Raw genomic sequence first — 19,573 nt, 5'->3', positions numbered from 1 at the left:
GTGCTATAACTCTTTAAAAAACAACCCTTTCCAACATTGCATAAAGGTTACATGATCCCCTACTTAATATGCACACGAACTGGGATGCCACAAACTTCCCTGGGGTTTCCTGAGGGCTGAAGTAAAACTTAATTATACCAATTGGTTAGACAGACTGTTAAAACTTTTGTTTCACATACACTTTTTATTCCCTCTTCTCCATCTTTTCCCATTTGCCAAAACCTCCTGAAGAGAAAATAGAGATTATTTTACTTTTTACCTTAAAGGGCTCCTTGTGTGCATTTGCCTTATTAAATAACTGCCAGAATATCTAATATTGCATGGACAGCACTGATGAAAATTAAGCATAACATTGGTCAAATGAGCAAGTTTCATGTATAGCATTGTCCCTAATTTGGTCTCCAGCCAATTAAAATTCTGTACCATGCATCTGTTGGCTATAGATGAGTCTTTGCATTTAAAAGGGTCCTAGAAAAGACAGGATTTCTCTTTTTTTGTCACTATCATTTGGAGCATAATCATAACCCATTCATTTACGCCTCGCTGAGCTTTTTGTCAGCCAAACTTCAGTCATCTTTCATCTGTCCTGGCATTGGGCAGAGTCTTCTTTCTCTCCTTGATGCTGTTATTTTTGCCAGTCATTCACAGAGAAACTAGCACATGTTGGGTACAGCAGAGCTAAGTTCAGCAACAGATATTATTACTGATCACAACAGCTTCTAATCTTTACCAGTTCAGAAACAGTAGAGGGAAATGTAGTTATTACTATCTACAGTAAGTCTGGTAAGTCTAAGGAGGAAATGTGGAGCTTCAGCGGCTTCAAAGCAGGCAGTTAAACATCCAAAATGCCTGTATGCATCTGGCTGAAATGCACTCTGCAGATTGATGCATCATTAACTTCTCCTTTAATGATTTAAAGGGGAAAAGGCCTTTTGCTGGATTTCCACAGAAGGTTAATTTTCCCTTTTCTGGCAGATCTGCAAGGCCCTTAATGGTAGATGGAAGGAAACGGTGCTACCTTTCTACACAGACTTTTCTGTAGTTAGACCACTAATGTGAGGACCACCATATTCTTATGTTTTACCTATAAGAAATTAAACACCAGCCATTAATATGTTACCTACTGACGGCAGCTCAATTCCTTTCCTGTAGGTTTGCCAGTTGTTAACTAGGAGGTTCCATTCCCTGACTTCAGACAGGGATTTCTTCCTCCATGGTAAAACATCGCCTACCTGAGGCACCAGGATCTTGTTCAGCATTTCGGTCCAGAAACAGCAAACACAATCTAGCTGTGGCAAGCAGGGGGAAAACTGGAATGCCAAGGGCAGGCTGGGAATCCAAACCACGATCCGCTGGAAATAAGGCCGGTTCCTGGAGAAGCCAAGAATTTCCACCCTGTTTGTTTGAAAAGATTTCACTTGTCTGTGCATATGGACAGGCCTGAATATAGAGCTCCAGTCCTCTTAACAGCCTCACTGCAAATCATGTTAAACTTCATACTGCATATGGATCATGAGTTTAAAATAGTTTTCCTCCGAGTCCATCACTGTTAGTACAGTGAGCTGGATTGCTTTCAGGCTTTAAGAAATCATTTCTGGTAATTAGGTTTGTAATTCTGTTCAGAGATGGGGATACCAAAAAGCTTGTAGAAGCTGGAATAATGATAATGTTATACCAGATGAGACGACATCTCCAAACCTTTTCAACAGTCCTCTGCATTCAAAAATGTTTTAATTTACTGTCATGTGTCTTTTTGCCTCATTCTGCAGTTGCTCTTACGCAGCCAGAAACCTTGTATCTCAGACAAGTGAACCATCTCTCCTTTTTTCCATTTCTTTTCCTCTTCAGTTTCTAAATGAATCCCCACCAATTTGCAGAACTTAGATCACACTTGCAGCCATCTAGTAGATACAAGATTTAAACCAGGTCTCTAGGTTTGTAGAGCAGTGGTGGAATGAATTACCCATTCAGAAGAAAATGACCCATTAAAAGAAAATTGGACACACAACTGGGAATAATCCATCCATACGCATTTGTCAGCATTGCACATGAATACTCATATCAGCACGCTGAGTGGGGCTGGAGAATCAGACTTAAATTAACATACCAGAGTAACAGTGGGCGTTCAATAAAGTAAACAGAATTGAGGATTTGAACCAAACATTTCAGAAAACTGTTCAAGGCCAGATTAATCAAGAATATACTTTGAGATGCGTAGCTGAAATTTGGTATTCATTTGAAAAGTTTTAATTAGTAGAAACAATAGCAATAATAACTATATTTATTTAATAATTCATATAATGATTGTGAACTTTATTCCTGTAAAAACAATTGATACAACATTCCTATCAGAGTTAAATAGGATATCTTAGGCTTAAACAAATGAGCAGAGATGGGAAAATGTGTTTTAATAAATTTTGATCTTGCATGAAATTTATGCATTAAAAAAATTTAGAGAACCAAACTGTTTCAGAAAGATTGGAAATATGAATGTGACACATTTTACTGCACTCTGAGTAATTTCCCATGGAAAAAAATGAGGGTTTGTTTAATGTAAAATAATGTATTTTGTTATCCTTGATTGCTGGAAAGAAAGTCGGCTATTGGACTGGTACAGAACCACGCTGCCTAGCCGAAGACTACAAAGAAGAATTTTAAAAACAGACGGGGGCTTTATTTCTAGAATGTGGCCTCCTGGAATAATGTGAGTTTTAGCAGGCTGTAGCAAAACCAAAGCAAGAGAGATGCCAAATAGGATTGAATATGTTGCTGGAATCAAGAAATCTTCTTTGAGTATCTCTACCTCAAGGGCCATGGGTTCCCTATGTATTTCTTTCTGTAGTACAGTCCTTCTCTGAGCTAACTTTTTAAAGGACAGCATGAAGCTGAAAGCCATCTCCAGGACAGCAAAATACCTTGCTATTATCCTGACCTCAGTTTCAAGTGGACAGAATTCAAATTGCATACACACAGATAAAAATAATTCCCCATATTTTGAAAAAGAGAGAAACAAAAAATGAGACAAAAGTAAGACAAAAAAGATTCTGAGATGGGAGCTGGTTTAGGAAAAAAAAAATTTTACCAAAGTTTAGGTAGGTAGAGAGACATGTTCAGAGCCAGGCGTAAAAATGTCACTTTTCATTGTCGAATGAAAGCCTACCTCTTCCCTCCCTATGCTAAAATTGCTCAGCAATTGTTACAAGGAGCTAGTGATGGGCCTTACCTGAAATTCAAGGTATCAACTCCTCTGAGCATTCAGAGGGCAAAGAGAAGTTAGAATCCATTCAATTTTAACCTCACAAATAGTCCCTTTCCTATAGGATTTCCACCAAACCAGGCAGCACAAGTACAATACAAAACTCTATTTCCAGCTCTACTTAGACTGAATTATTTTCTTTCTTTGCATAGCTTCCTGTCTCTTGGCTAATGGTGTATTTTGATTATAAATTATTTTGGACTGACATCTTCTCTATATGTATACATACATATATACAAATCTATATATATATATATGTGCTTATATTTTTATGTACACTGCCAGCAGTCCTTCAGTTTTGATTAAGCTTGTAAATGCAACCCTATTCTACTAAAAATTAAATCCTGAATACAAATAATCTCCAAACTGAACCTAAGTCTTCTCCAGATTCAACATGGAGATGACAAAAGTAGTAAAGAACAGAATACATCCAGAGCTTTGCAGATTAGCTTTCCACGTGATGTGCTGGGGATCTCAGAATTTAAGAGAGTGGTACCTCTGGTATAGTATTTCCCCACAGATGGCAAGGGGAGAATTAACCTCTTTAATCTGAGTGAGAAATGAAGATCCAAACCAAGAATGATTCTAGGTGGATTTTAGGAGTCAAAAATGAAAGTGACTGTGCAGTGTGAAAAAACGACATTTATATACTCTACCTAGAGATATTTTTTTTTTCCACTATGGAACTGTTTAAGTTTACTTTTTTTTTTTTTTTTTAACTGCAGCCATGGGAAGCATTTTAGGACATTTTGTACACCTGCTAGCTCCATTTCATTTGTTTAAACACATTTTATAACTGCAGTTTATATATTTTTCCAAGAAAATAAAAATGCTAAAAATATAATGTGGTGTTTGGGAGAATGTAGGTGGGGGATTGGAAGGAACAAGAGGGCCTCATCTTGGCATATGTTCCACTTTATGCCAACTGCAGCACATTCATCATTAACATACTGGATGGGGATTACCTCTGTACACTCGTTCTCACTCACACACACGTTTCCCCTTTGCACCAAAGAGCAAAATCGTATATGGGACACAATAGACCTATTGGGCATGGGTGCTGCTTTATTGCTAATTACAGTGTTTGCTTCGCCAAGGTGTTACTGCTATTAGCCTTGAAGCAATTTTCTGCTCCATTGGTAGGATATGCCTCAGCCCTTTTGGTGCAGTCATTGTTTTGGAGCATAGCCAGCCAGAAAGGATTTCTATACATTAAATGTTGCAGTATTCAACCCACGGAAAAGTCTTTACAGGGAGACCCAACTGGAGCTCAGAGAAGATCTTGAGATTACTTTTTAACAAAGGGGCTGTGATATTCTTGTCCTTTAAATGTTTTCATTTTCACTAGCCTTACTGCCACTGTGTTTATCAGCTTCTGTGTTTGAAGCAGTGTTTCATTGGTCAGCTACAATACAGTATATGTTGTTACTCATGACAAGCAAATGAGAAAAAGATGCTTTAGTCCTGGACCTTCTCCTCTTCTTGAGAAACAAAGAGTTTGGAAAGATATTTTTCAGAAATGTTGGCACCTCCTAGCAGCTAATATGTGATGTGTTTATCCAAAGTCTTTTATCTGATTACAGAAATATAGAACAGCAAAGGAGCTTTGGATCCTTTATCAAGTCCCCTGTTGTCACCAGGAGCACATTAGCTTTCATAAATTTCATTTCAGCAATTCAATGCTTATAATTTGGTTCCAGACTTCTTATCTCTGTTTTACAAAGGGAAGAACACTAAGCATCATCACTGAAGTACCTTACTTAAGGTCTTGAAATGAACTATTATAAGTCTTGGGATAGAGAGGCACTCCACCCCCCAACCTCTGTCTGCTGGTCTAACCAGCACCCACGCTAGACTGGCAATAAATAATGAACCTGTTTCTGTTCTAAGCTCTAGAAAAGGGAATGGCTGGAGTTACTTGAAGTTTCATGGACCATTGTGGACCTACCTATCTTTCAATATGAAAAAGCTTCCTGACCACTGCATCTGTGACTTAAACAATTACATCATCTCACCACAGAACATGTTCCCTGGCACAAAGAGATCTTTTTCCTTCTGAGGGAGTTGGTGTTCTTCGACTCAAGCTCTTGACTAAACTAGCCAGCATGATTCAGATCTGCCAAACGACACATTAGCATAATGCATAAAGAGACGGAGTCTCCATTCCCAACCAACACTGATTTAGCTTGGCATTAAGTATTCCCTCCCTTAAGCTCCCTTCCCCCAGTAAAAGAAATGCATGACCTTTGATTTTCTTTTCAGTTTTCACCCTCCAGAGTACATGTGCTCTTCCCACACTGACCCTCCTCTTTTCTATGAATGACGGGAGAGGTCTTTCACCTCCTAACCTAGTCACATCTGAGTCTTCTCCTGATGCCCCTAAGGTGAGAGATAATGAAATAACTAAAAAGGAACCCAAACCAAACAAGAGCATGTTTTGCCTTCTATATTTGAAGAGGAAAAAGAATAGCCTCAAGACAAGAAGACTCCCTTACGGCCAAGACGACTGACAAATTCTTGTGGTTTTCTCCAAAAGTCAAACCAAAATCCAAGCGCCAGCCAAGCTGAGTTCTGGCAATCTTGCATTGCCTGGAAATGAGCGCAATCGTATCCTAATAGCTATTTGGATAATTGTCCGTATGAGTGATCTGCCAACCAATGTTGGAAACAAGTCTTTATTACAAATATAGCATGAAGACTAATCTGGAATACATTAAAATGTTATTTCTGTAGCTGCCTTTTCCCAAACTTTAAATAATGGCTAAACCATTTATCAGCTTTTGAGGAGAAAGGTTGTGTATACTGTACTTTTAGAGCAGAGATTAAAAAAAAAGTCTTCAATAAAAAATATTCTCCACATAAACTCTGTAATTTCTCGTCCCCTGTACATTGCTAAAAATTAATACAAGCCCATTTTAGATTTGCTGAAAGGGAGACGGTATGAACATAATATAATAACCAAACTGTCTTTCTAGGCACCTGCTACAGACCTCTGCTGATATCACTAGAAGCTGCAAGTGGTCAAAGCAGCCAGACCCACCCAAGTTTTGTAGACTATGTATAAATAACACACAACACTTAATAAGACATGCCTGAACAACCCACACTGCACAGCCCATCAGCAACGTAACATGACTGCTCACTAAGGTGATGGGCATTGCATAAGGAGTATCACTGTTGCTTTGTTATCTACTTGACTTTATGAGGCCAAATACACATATATTTTCTACTTGTACACAGTGCAGGAAGCTATTTTATCCTTAGGTTTCATTTGATACCTACATAAGTTCTCCATCTTGGAGAACATGGTTGGACGAGATGATCTTTAAAGGTCCCTTCCAACCCAAACCACTCTATGATCTTTGTCACCATCTTCTGAAGATAGTATCTCAGATGGGGCTGAGTCACTCCCTAGAAATATCTGTCTTTCCCTAGGCACTACTGCGATGGTCTAGGTGGCCATAGTTTTGACAGCTGAAGGTAGCTGGGATGAGTCCCACATCCACGCAGCTCTGCGTTAGATGAGGTAACTCCAAGCTTTGTAAGCTTGATGTCATGTGATAGTAGTTAAGGCACACAGAACACTCCCTAGCACCATAATTTGGAGAAAATATCAAAATATGGTTTTTTATACATAAATCTGAATGGCATCTTGGGCATCAGAGCCCTTATAACACCATAGCAGATCTAAACTTTTTTTAATCGGTGTGTTCTCCTGTACCTCAAGAAGAGTATTCTGTGTTTGATGGATGTGCTGGGACTGCCATATTTCAGTCTCTCCATTTCTCTGCCTTATTTTTTTTCTTCTTGTTATATCTATTAAAGTGATTTACAACTTTTTCATTGTTCTGCCTGGAGCTTGGCCAACTCTTGAGATCAAAATCCAAAAAATTCTCCTCAACAAAACATTAGAGTGACCAGAATGAAACAGGACCTGTGGAAAAGATTTGAATTGTGGGAAAGGAAATCACCCCATCTCCATGGAAACGCATTCACGTTTTCCAGTTGCTCCTGAATAAATGAAGTTTGTGTTCTCTAATTCCTAGACTTCAATTTCAAGCACACCTAGCCCTAAAGTACCTGGGAATACTGTTAAAAACATCAAGGTTTCTCTGAGCAGCATTGCAGTTTCACAGCAATGCTTTTTCTTTTTTGGTTGGGGTTTTTTTTTTTCCTTTTTTAAACTTTTTTTTTCAGGAAATCACCATCCGAGTTCTTCAGAAAATGTCTGCAAAACACACACAATCCACAAGGTGCTTATAAGAATTAGCTGTAGTGGCTAAGTTTCTACTCTAGAGTTGCAAGCCCTCCTAATTCCTTAAGAATCTCTATAGCAGTCAGTAATACTTAACAAGCCCCACGTGTGTGACATTATTAAAAAAATACTTAAAGCTTTCAAGCTTGAATTTACATAATATGAACATCCAGCCAAGTATTTCACTCAATTTCTCCTTCACAAGACTTCACTGTCTCTCCTCGGCAGTCGCGGTGCAGGAAGACACCATGCTGTTTGATTTTTGCGTGTACAGCTGAAACAAACTCAGCACCTGCCCTGGGCTGTTGTAGGCTTGCGACTGTTTTCAGACCATGTAACGTTCCAACAAAACAGGGAGGCAGGATGCTCTCTGTCCCGTGTCATTGCCCACGCAGGCATGGTTGTAGACATCTTGAGGCTCCATGGCATTCCCGCTGTATACAGCCAGCTAAACCCAGGCTGGGATCAGAGTGAATTAGCAGGTTTCATCTGGTAGAATTATTCCTGACTTTCAGCAGGCCATGGAAATAAATATAATCAAATCTCAGAGTATCTACGGTGGAGGTTAGTTATTTCAGTGTGTCATCTCGGAACCAGGATCAGTTCTTACTGGTTTCAGCCTGAAAATGATCGTTATTAGCATTATGTATTAATTTTAATTGCTCATGGCTTTAAAGACATGGGTGCTGCTTTATTGTATTGTTTGGTTCCTTTACCATAAACTAAGAGATTTCATTTTAATGTTTTCGGTCTCCCACGTAAGAGTCCCCTTTGCACAACTAGTCCACATTCCCCACTTCTCAGTTAGCACCTTTCTTTCCCAAAGCTGCCAACCTTCCCAAGACTCATTTACAAGAGGAAAAGAAAAACTGCGTTTCAGAACCTTTGAGGGGAGGTAGCTCTTTATTATTTCCTTACAGAGGTGAATTGGTACCTGCAAATCCACTGACACGCAGGGAAATTCCTGCAGATGCCTGGAAGATTGAGCCCACATGTACAGCTTTCCCATTGCCTCATGCAGACGTGCAGCCCTCACCCTGAGCTGCCTCCCAGCCTGACACAGCGCAGTGCTGTCGGCAGCCGCCCCGGGGACCGATCAGCAGCACGGGACGGCCGTACTCTAACCCGTGTGGCTCAAGGCTGCCGAGAGACTCTGCACTAAACACACGAGCAGGGTTTCTCAGCTCCTCTGGCAGTTTTCAGCCCTTTCTGCTCTCGTGCTGTCTGGTTCTGGCTGGCCTTCACCCTATAAGTAAACCACCAGAGACCTCACATATTAAGTGACATGTTCAGTGGCATATTAAGCCACTGAAGTGAATGATCTTTCCTCTTTCTTGTCTTTGGTCAGGGTGCAGAAGGTTCTGTCCCCTGTACCCCCTTCTCTCTCTCTGCACTCCCCTCAAAGAGAATGAACTTATAAACAGAGGAAAGATGTTTCACAAAGAAGCCCAGAGTCCCTTTTGCTGACCACAAGCTGGAAGGTTTGGTATCCCTTTTCCACTCCCCAGCACCTTTTGTTCCCAAGTCTGTTTATTTTAATGTTTCTGTATAAAAGTAATGCTTGTGAAAAATAAGGGATTACTAGAACTACCCGCTGGAGCCAGGATTGGTGGAGGTAGACTCTGTACAGGATTTTTTTCTTAAGTGGCTTTGCCTGCATGCCTGGGTTTTCAGTTGCTGTGCTCTCTGTACTTGAATTTGGCATTCACCCCATTGCGAAAAAACAGATTTACCAATGCAATTTTCATTTCTGACCTGCAACAACCTTTGTTACTCCGCATCCTTCCCTGAGCAGAGAAAGGCTGTTAACCACATGTGGCCATGTCCAAATTCCACATAGATTTTCAGTGACATTTAACTGTGATAAAGATGAGACCCTCTAAATTAATTTTAACTTAACATCTAAACAGATCTGCGAACCTTTGTCCTTAAGTGTTGCTTGTAGCACCAGCGATCCCCCATCTCCAAGCTTCTTTTTGATTTATGGCAAAGGGACCTTTATTTTTAGCACAAAATTAGGAACTTCCTTTTATTCTGTGCTCTCACCTATTAGCCGTTCCCAAATTTATGAAAAGAAAGAACATAATCCTTAAGTTCTGTGAAAATAATGGTTCTGTTCTGCCACAGAATTCTTTTCTGAGCTTCAGTAAAGTATTTCTAGCCTTATATGTCCTAGTATCAATCTGTAAGTCACGAAGTAAACAAATAGTCCACTTTCCTGATGAGGTTGTGAGCTCCCTACTCTCTAGCAGGGATCCCACAGCTGGATTTACAGACAAGCATGTATAATAATCTAAAATGCAAAACCTCTTATACTTAGTAGATGCGATAGGATGCCATGGTTAAAAACCCTACTGTGGGCCACATTCTGGACTTTTTAAAGACTTTTAAAAATCACTGTCTTGAATATTACCAGAAAAGAGAGTGTATAAACAATGTCATTTTACCAGGCAGATTTTCAGGGATGCTTAGCATGTGCCTTTCCTGTGGATTGGTGGACACTAGGGTTGCTTAGCCCCATCAGCCAAGTTATTTGGGGGTCACCATACAGAGCTGCTTAACATTAGACATCTAACCTTGAAATCCTGGCTGAGTCCTGCTGACATTTTTCACTGTCATGGGCCTATCAAATATGTTTGTTTTGCATTGCTCTGAATAGTGTAGCTGACACTTTCATTCTTGCAATGCTTTTTTGGCAGTTTCTGAAAAAGCTTTAAAATGGATTCAACAGAGATGAATTGTCCCTGGCTGCACAAGCGAACAGGTAGAAGGTGTTCGGTCTTCTTTCACTGTTACACTAGACTCGCAAAGACCCAATAGCTGTGTGGATCAATAACCCCTGTGTTTTCAGTCCATGCTTATTAAAGGTGGTGCATGGAAAAAAAAATAAGAAACTTTCTCTATTTATATCTGGAACTAAATGAAGTGAAATTATCACAGCCGACAGGCGCTAGTGTTGTAATTCAGAGACATGGCTTGGCTTAGAGGGATCTGCAGGCTGTTTTTATTCCAAATAATAAAAAAAAGAGTGAAACCTAATCCTCTAATCAGTTCCAATTTACATATTCACAGGTCTTATTTCCAGCCTGCTGGAAGAAAAAAAAGATAGTGTTGGAGTCACGAAGCGATTATTTGATTAAGTAATTATTAATCCCAGAGTGCTCTGATTAATTCCGAGCAAGTTAAACAAACGTATTGGAGCTAGGTTGGTCACCTTCACGCCATTGTAACATGCAGGGGCAAAACTCATGTAGATATATTTTTCCCTGCTCTACACTGAGGAGTTTTGTTCACTGAAGGTCTCCCATTCACTTCCCAAGGGGTTAATACTCTGCTAAATGAAGTGTTACAAATTTGAATTTTATCTGTGGCTAACTGCAATACCAAATGCTGATCTTTATTTTCAGACTGGAAACTCCATCCTGGATCTGTGCGCAATTCATTTTTCAAATGTTTAAATAAATTTAAAAAAAGAAAAAAAAAAGAAAAACTCTGAATGTATTTTTTAATAACTTTTTACCAACTGCCCTGAATCTATCATGTAGATAATGTTGTATCTGAGAGCGCCTCAAAGTAGAGTATATCCACTCATTTCAAGAGAGCTGAGACACACACTTCAAAATATTATTTTTCTTCTAAAAAAGAAGAGAACACTGAGAGGAAACAAGCCTGGAACTTACATTTCCTAGTTGTATGGGAATTTAAGTATTTTATTCTAACATGCTAAAATCTCTTGTAGTCAGTTGCTGTATTTCTTCGGACACACACAAACACAAAACCCCTCCTCAAATTCACTATGCTGTTCACTTCAGCTTAAAAGCTGCCCTTCAAACCAGGCCTTTCTCAGTCCAAACTGAGGAAACAGAAAGGTGATGTATGATAAGTTCACGATAAATAAATATCTGAAGTATACTGCACCAAAGGAAAAGGTGAGAAGCACAGTATGGCACACCTTACCAAAACCAGCTTGTGAACATCTTGGTGCTATGACTCAAGTCAATTTACGTCACATGGATATGTTGTAATAAAAAGCAGAGTTAGTCAAATGTCTCAGATGTTCTAAAAATGCTGATAAAAGCACTAAGTTACTAGGGACAGAAGAAAGCAATTAGACTTCAACATGCTGGTTGTGTGTCAGATCAACAGAGTATGGAAGTGTACTTGTTATTCATTGTCCATTATTTTACTGCTTAACCATATCTTCTCATCTGATCCTAGGTCGAGATCCATCTGGTTAACCACATTACACAAGTGATGAATATTTGGAATCAAGAGTTTTCAAGCAATTTGGAGACTGAGACTGGCTTCAGAATGATTTCTTAATGAAATACAACATTCATAACAAACAATTATTCCTGTAGGCATTCTTAACAACCCAAGTCTTTCCATCAGCATAGTCCAGCAATAATTCCTAGTAAGAAATCTCAAATCTCCTGATTAAGATGAGTTTTTTAAATTCCCTTTACAATTTTTAAATCAGAAAAATGCAAATTATCTTCACTGAAGACAGTTTTGATTTTTTTGTTTCATTTTGGGTTTTTTTTGTTATTGCTTGTAGATTACAATAGAGAGCTCCCAACTAACTTTAGTTTGAATATTCATCATCCCTTTTGAGGAAATCATGCAGTCTGCACATTGCTGCAGTGTGAGCAAATGCTTGGTCCCAGGCAATCCTCATGGCTAAAACTTCCTCAGTGAGCTAAAAAATACTGACCAAAGCCCATTTCCTTTGATACAGGCTACTGTATTTCAGCTGAGCACATGGAGGGATGAAAAATGTCAGATGTCATCTGCTGGGGAATTCAGCATGGCTGAACCAGCAGATGATGAGGGCAGTGACCCAAGGCTACAACTGATAGCTCCTCATGAGCAATAATGAGCAGAGTAATTATGGTAAACGACACTATGCAATAAGTGAGTAATGGACACAGATCCAGCTCTTCCCTGTCTCTTATGGTGGGATGTGAGGTTGAAACAGCTCAGCTTTTGAGGGAAGAAAATATTCAGAGGTTTCGTTTGAGAAAGATGAAAGCTTTTGTTTTGAGTGAAATGGAAAGTTTTGCTTCTCCTCTGTTCTAGTGACATCTGTGCCTCAGTCATCTGTGCAGTATTACAGCATTAACTAAAGGCAACCAAAATCTGCTTCCAGAGTAAAAATAATTAATTCAGATTTACTAATCAAAAAATAGCCTGCAGTACCTTAGGAATGACAATAAACACACAAAATCAACCTTCTTCCTGGAAAATATTGATTTTGATTTCTCTTCAGAAAATATTTCCTTCAAAATCTTTTGAGCAGCTCTCTGCATGACTGCTGCCTCCCACTTGAGACTTCACGAGAACACAGGGAACCACACTCTGCTGAAGGAAATCCTTGGATTCAGGAAGGTTGCAGAGGATGTAATTTAGGGCAGAAATGTAGCCATGACTGTAATGCGCTACAAAATCTGTCTGCAACACCGCGGAGAAAGTATGAGGAGGGCTGTAAGAATGTAACCAACCACCTCACTCTCTTTCAAAACTTTCCAAGTTTAAAGGAAACTACTAGTCAATGCAGAGATCTCCAAAAAGAAAATAAGTACTTAAAAACGTGGGTTTATTTTTTTGTTCTGAGATCATGAAATCCTTCTGCTTCTTTGACTTGCTGTCACACTTATGAGGCACCATCAAATCCAGTGAAGAAATCTCACTGACCTCTGGGCTGATATTTCATCCTGAAAATGAAAGGGAAAACAGTGGACAGTTCAGATGCTTCTGAAAGCAGATGTAGAATACCGCCTGCCTGCTCCAAGCTGAGCCTGGCTCAGCTCCAGAGCTGAGGCATCACACGTCTTCATGTGATCCTTGTCATACATGTCCCATGCTGGATGGGACCACCCATCATTTTCTGTAGAGCTCCAAATGCAAAATTTCTTTTCTTTAGGGTTTGAAAGGATGTTTTTCAAGTTATGATCTGGCAATAGCTCCCTTGACTTACTTCGCATGAACCTCTCTGTGTTTGACAAGCGAAGGTGGCCAAATAACACAGATATTGATTTGTAAATATTTTCCTGAAGAAGAATATGGAGCACCACGTATTTTGTTAACCACTGGGTCAGATAATTGACTGTTCAGAAACATTTGAAAGCCCCTTGAGTTCTTATGAAAACTCCAGAGTTGAGATAAGCCTTGAAAAAGGCAGGTAGAACAGCCACTAACCACTTAAGTGACTATAAGAGTTGAAAACTTCAGTAAAACATGGGCATATGGTACCCTAAAGTCTCGTATAAGAACACTATGGCATCTGAAACATGTGCAAAGAAGGACTTGGAAGAGACAATGCGAACCAGATCAGTTTGACCACAGGTACTCCACAGACACTTGGCAGTGTACCATCTCAGCTGACGAGATCAGGGCAGCTAGACACTCTGAGAAATCAGCTGAGGAAAGATTTATATTTGTCTGGTGCTCCATAATGACCAGAACTGGGAGGTTTCTTTCAGCCCAGTCCCAAAGTAATGTGTATGCTTCTTTAACCTTTTTAGTTTAAAATCACCTCATACCTAATGGACCAAAAAAGAACAACTAATAATCTGAGAGGGCGGAATAGAAAATCTGTCAGCCTGAGTCAGACTATTGGACCATCAAGCCCAGTATCCTGTCTCTGAAATGCTGTCAGTATCTGACACTTCAGGCTTAGTTGGGATAATAAAACATTTTCCTCAGCCTTATGTAACATCTCGGCCTGGCAAAGAGAAGATTTAAACATTGATTGCTTTCCACTCCCCTCTGTCCCATGAATGTGAATCTGACTCTTTTCCAAAATGAACAACTCTGATGAGCTGGAATTGGTTTCTGGGCAGGATGGGAAAAGCTCCTCTCTCTTTACTCATTCCTGGATAGATCTGCTAAACCTTTACCTCCTAAAAGGGGGACTTGAATTACGATACATAAAAGTTCATCCGCAAAAGTCGGGGTGCCCAAGGATACCTTTTCATGGAAGGTGGAAATGCATGTTGTAAGACTTCATGTCTAGTCACTTTATTTTTCCCCCATCATGTCTACTTCCTTTTTTTTTTTTATTTGTTTAAGCTCTCCATTAGTTTATTAGCTTGACAGCAGCCCAGTTAATTAGACCGTCTTCCCTCCCCCAGCATAAGTGGTATATTAGGCTCCCCAAATGCACACAAAATTTAGTGCTGCTGCTGGGGCACTTCTCAAAACAAATAAAAGATTTGCAAACCAGCCACCAAGCATCCAACGTAATTAAACTGCATTTGTTACTTTTTCGGCACTCACACACAATCGAGGCCTTGTACGAAGCAAGCACTCCCCAATCAGGCTGTTTTTCTTCTGGAGGGAAGAGTGCCAGGAGTCTTACCACCCCAGGTAACATAAGATCTCAACGAGCAGCAAATGGACAGTTGCAGCCAGAGTGACTGGACTGTGGGGAGATCTATATGAATGTGAATATCTAGAGAGAGCTACAGATATATGCAAACATGCACATACAGGGGAGTATAGTTCTTTGGGGGGAGGCGGGGGGAAGCAGTGGAAAGCCTCCTAGAAATTACTGCTCCATGCACAGGTATGTAAATGACTCTGGAGTCTTGCTGTCCACCACCTCAATCAATTACAAGGTTATTCAAGATAAAACAAACACCATTTCAATTAACTGCATATACAGCAGCGGTTAGAGGCACAGGCAGGCAAGAGGAAGTGGGAGGAATTTTTGGAAAATGGAACTTTTTTTCTTCTTCTGTAGATATGCACAAATAGAGCTTGCCTTGAGGTGCTGTGAGTACAGCCATGAATGGTCTTAAACCCCAACCTAAAGCCATCATGCTCTAAACTAAAAAGAAAATGAGGAGGAAAAAAGGCAAAAAAAAAAAGTGAGCGAGGCTTGAAACATCTGTTTAGTTTGTACTGGCTCAAATCAGCTATTTGCGAGAGCCAGTGGGAGCAGAAATTGGGACAGATGCTCCACTATCACCGATTCTGTTGGAGACAGGACCTAGCTAACGTGTCCCTCAGCAATTCTACAGGGCAGTTCCGTGCGAGTATAGCTTTCTTATCGGTATGCATGGGAATGCTTGAAGCCTTGCAGTATTAGGACACAGCTGGATGACACAATCTGAAAACAACCTGCAAATTGAGTAGTGGTTTGAGAAGACAGAGTAGCGATGAAGACATGGGGACTGGACATATAACATCAGGGGTCATTTTCCATTTGTGCCACATACTTTTTGCCTAACACTGAGCAAACCATTTTACCTCTTTTCTTCATTTTTCACACTTCTGTGCAACAGGCAACTCTCTCAACCTTTACCTGTCTGATGCATTTACAATATGATCTTTTCAGTCCACCAGCAGTGTTCCACTCAACAGAGGCTTCATTCTCACTTGGGTATGTGTGTGCCATTGGACTATAAATCAGGTACTGTGATCATAATACATCATGTTCTACATGACCAGAGGCATCCGGTCTCCAAGGACATGGCTGTTTGAAAACAGGGCACATAATGTCTGGCACATTATTGACTGAATGAAATTTCATTCTCTATCTTTCTGGGAATTGGCCATGATTACATTTTGTTTGTTATTTGTCAACTGAAATTATGGACTAAGAATTTCTGGTCAAAAGTTCTGTCTTACAGACTGTTCACCTGCAATCAATGTGATATTCAACATGAGATTTACACAATTTTTCTGCTTCTTTGGCTGATGCAGTAAAACAGCTATGATCAACTGGCTTTTTGAGAAAAATCATTCTTTATTAATCAAATATTGCTTTCTAGATGAAATACACCCAGGCCAGGAGATAGGAATAAAATTTATAGCCGCAACACCATAAATCACCATCCAGTCTCTTGCAGCTATGCTCATGATCATAAGCAATAAATTTATTGCAGTTGCACAGTTTTCATCGGTGACTTCAGACACAATAGCTGACTGTGAGCCTGCTCCTAGCCCAGTGCAATAACAAGGTAAAGCAGGTGTATTTGAAACACCTTCATGTTAGTTTTGTTCACTCCCACTTGGAGGGTACTGGAAGTCTGTTACACTTCCGTGCATCCTTTCACATCACTTTAATTTATATTTGTGACAGACCAGAAACACCTACTTTCTCACTTATTGTGGTCCCACCTAATGGGCAGTAACTTCCTGGAAGCAAACTCCACACTTAAGCCATGTCAACCTTTTCTTTGCTGACTACAAGTGAATAAAATCTTGAATTTGGGCAGGAACTGAATCAAATCCAGAGATGATAACTAGCACTCCTTCTGTAAAGATTCAAACCTCAAGCCCCTGAAATTTGAAGAGGTAGTTGCATGGTAGACGTATTTAGGAAGACGAGGTCCAAAAACTGGCCTTGATTTCAATGCCTAATGAAATTCAGAAGAATCAACTCTTCCTGATCCCTCTTCCCTTTGAAAAATGTTTTTTCCTCTTCCCCAGTAGACTTACTGCCAAGAGCCACCCTGAACATCAAGTCAGAGATCCCTGCTGGAGCACAGACACAGCTTTGGGGTTTTTGTGCATTTCCCAGGACTATTAACAAAGTAATATAATGAGAAATGAACTGAGGTTAAAGAATTCAGTACCTCGTGTATTTTCACTAAAAACACTGACTGCATCAGGGGACCTGCCAAGAGGAGAGTTTAATATCGTATGAAAAGGAAGAATTTTCATAATGATACTTGGCAGTGCCTGCATCCCCCCCATGAATGAAGCTGCTGGTGCTTTCTCTCCTCCTCTCTCCTATTCTCTCTCTGCTCTCAGCCCAATGGCAGGACAAGTTATTTTCATTTTGAAGTAGCTGGGAACCACACGACCTAAGCTTGTTTCCAGCACTGACCTGCTGGGCAGCCTTGGGCAACCCTTCAAGGGGGCGGGGGGACTCACACTGCCTACATTTAAGCACCTCAGTTAGGAAGGTACTTTGGGAAAGCAGCTTTTCAGGCTACGTAGTTTCTGTGTAGTAAAAAGGGAGAAAGTGGATCCAGAAGGCTCCTTGGAGTACCTAAAAATTTTAGTCTGTGTGAACCTCTCTCCTTGGTTTCCAGATCTAGACAGTGGACCAAAACAACTACTTCCTTTGTAAACAGATTTGAGACTTTTTAATGAAAACTACAGATGCAGGAAGAATCACCTGAGCCATTAAAACCCCTGCAGCTCCAAACAAACCAGCTACTAATGCTCAGTCCAGAAGGATACAGCAAATCATGCACATTTTGCCTTCTATCACTCACATGCCATATATATTCCGATACCTGGTAACAAACATAAGACTTTTAGTATAAAAGGCCAAAAGCCTCCAAGATAATAATGTGTTGAATGAAGAGGTTCAGGAAAGATGAAAGCAATCCCTAACATTTTGAGCTTCTGCAAAAACAGGGAGTTTGTAATAGGAAAAGGTTTACATCATCTTCAGAAATGAATCACTTCCCACACCTCAGAGGAAGACCAAAAAGCCCTCAGCAAAACAATATTCAGCCCTGAAGGCAGCTTCTCAAACTAACCTGGTGAAAAAATTGATTCCTGGCCTCAAACCTGTCTGTTATTGAGCGTATAAGGAAGGTGCACCAAGAGGGCACCTAAAATATCTGTAAGCTCTGGTGATCCCTTAGACTTCCTGCTCAGATCCTGCAGAGAAAGTCTATTCTCTTAAGCAGACCGCTGCTAGAGGAAAAGTGCTTCACACAACCACAGAGAGGACTGAATGGGAAAGGTGCTCATGAGATTAGAAATCGGCAACGTTGTGTTTGGCTGCAGAATTTAAGGGACGTGCCCTGGACAAACAGAACTGCCAAAATACTTCCTGTGAAGGAGAAACATGTTGATATAACCATTATGTTTCTGATATTTTGTGTCAAAGCAAACAATGGTCAAACTGGGTGAAATGCAGGCCACGTTGGCTTCTTTTCGATTTAGCCATTAATGCTTCAGAAGAAGCTAAGCTTGTCTGGATCTAACCATCGATGGGTAACACTGTACCCCATAGTGCCTGTAGAGACAGAATCCTGGATATTATTGTAATTATGTTATGCTGTACGCTAGATAAAAATGTCTGCAGTGCAGTCTCCTGGCTTCCAGATTAAAAGATAAACCCACAGAGCAGAAGCTGTGACTGTAATGCGCTGTCCCACATATTCTCTTTCACCTTATTCGGTTGCAACAGAAAAAAATAGAAAGTTTCAGCCATTTTGACTTAGGGCATCTCTACATTTGCTGCTTCTTTAAGCCCCTCTGAATATCATTGGGTTAACTTAGGTCAAAGCGAATGGCAAAATACTCCAAGCGAGTCAGGGGTCAAAGTCTTAATTCTGGATTTCCGCCAGGTAGGAAATCTCTCAGGAATACTTTCTGGAAAAGTATTGAGAACTGATGAAAAATCTTTCTTTCTCCTTCTTTCTTTTTTAATTAGCATTTTCAGCTTCTACTTTAGTTTCTGCTTAGGAATAACTGATTCTTTTATATCTGGTGACTCTTCCTGAATTGCCCAATTCTGATTATATTCAGACATGCACTCCAATAGTGGTCTGTGTTATGTGTTCTCTTACAGTGCTGCTTGTTCCCTTGTTTCTCACTCCCATCTATTCAGAAACTTCATGCCATGCAAAAAGAGCAAATAAAATAGAAATGAATGCTTTGAAAAGGGATAATAATATGTTTTCTACAACATAGAACAAATGTTCTTGATCTATTATGTTTTACTATGCAGTCGGCACTAGTTCTCAATGAAAAAGTACAGGCTGCAGCAGAAACCGGGCCCACTCCCCAACGATGGACTGATCTCAAATGGTTTTATCATTTTTATTCAGGCAAAACTTGCTGTGGAGTCAAAGTTTTGTCTGACTCAAAGCAAGCCAAAAACTGACAGGCTGCCCCAGCGTAGCTTTTAGGTGGAACAAATCAGAGAACAAAACTCTCATATGAGAAAGGCCCAACATCAGGAAAACAATTCCTTGTGGTGACATGGAAGAGCAGCGGTCAAATCCCGCTCGCCTCAGATGACGTGCAAATTAAAACAATCCTGTTGAGATTGCTGGGGCTTAATAGCCACCCTCAGGGAGTCGCTC

This window comes from Gymnogyps californianus, chromosome 19 (genome assembly GCF_018139145.2).
Source record: "Gymnogyps californianus isolate 813 chromosome 19, ASM1813914v2, whole genome shotgun sequence".
In the NCBI taxonomy this organism is placed as follows: Eukaryota; Metazoa; Chordata; class Aves; order Accipitriformes; family Cathartidae; genus Gymnogyps; species Gymnogyps californianus.
This window is presented reverse-complemented; position numbering follows the sequence as displayed.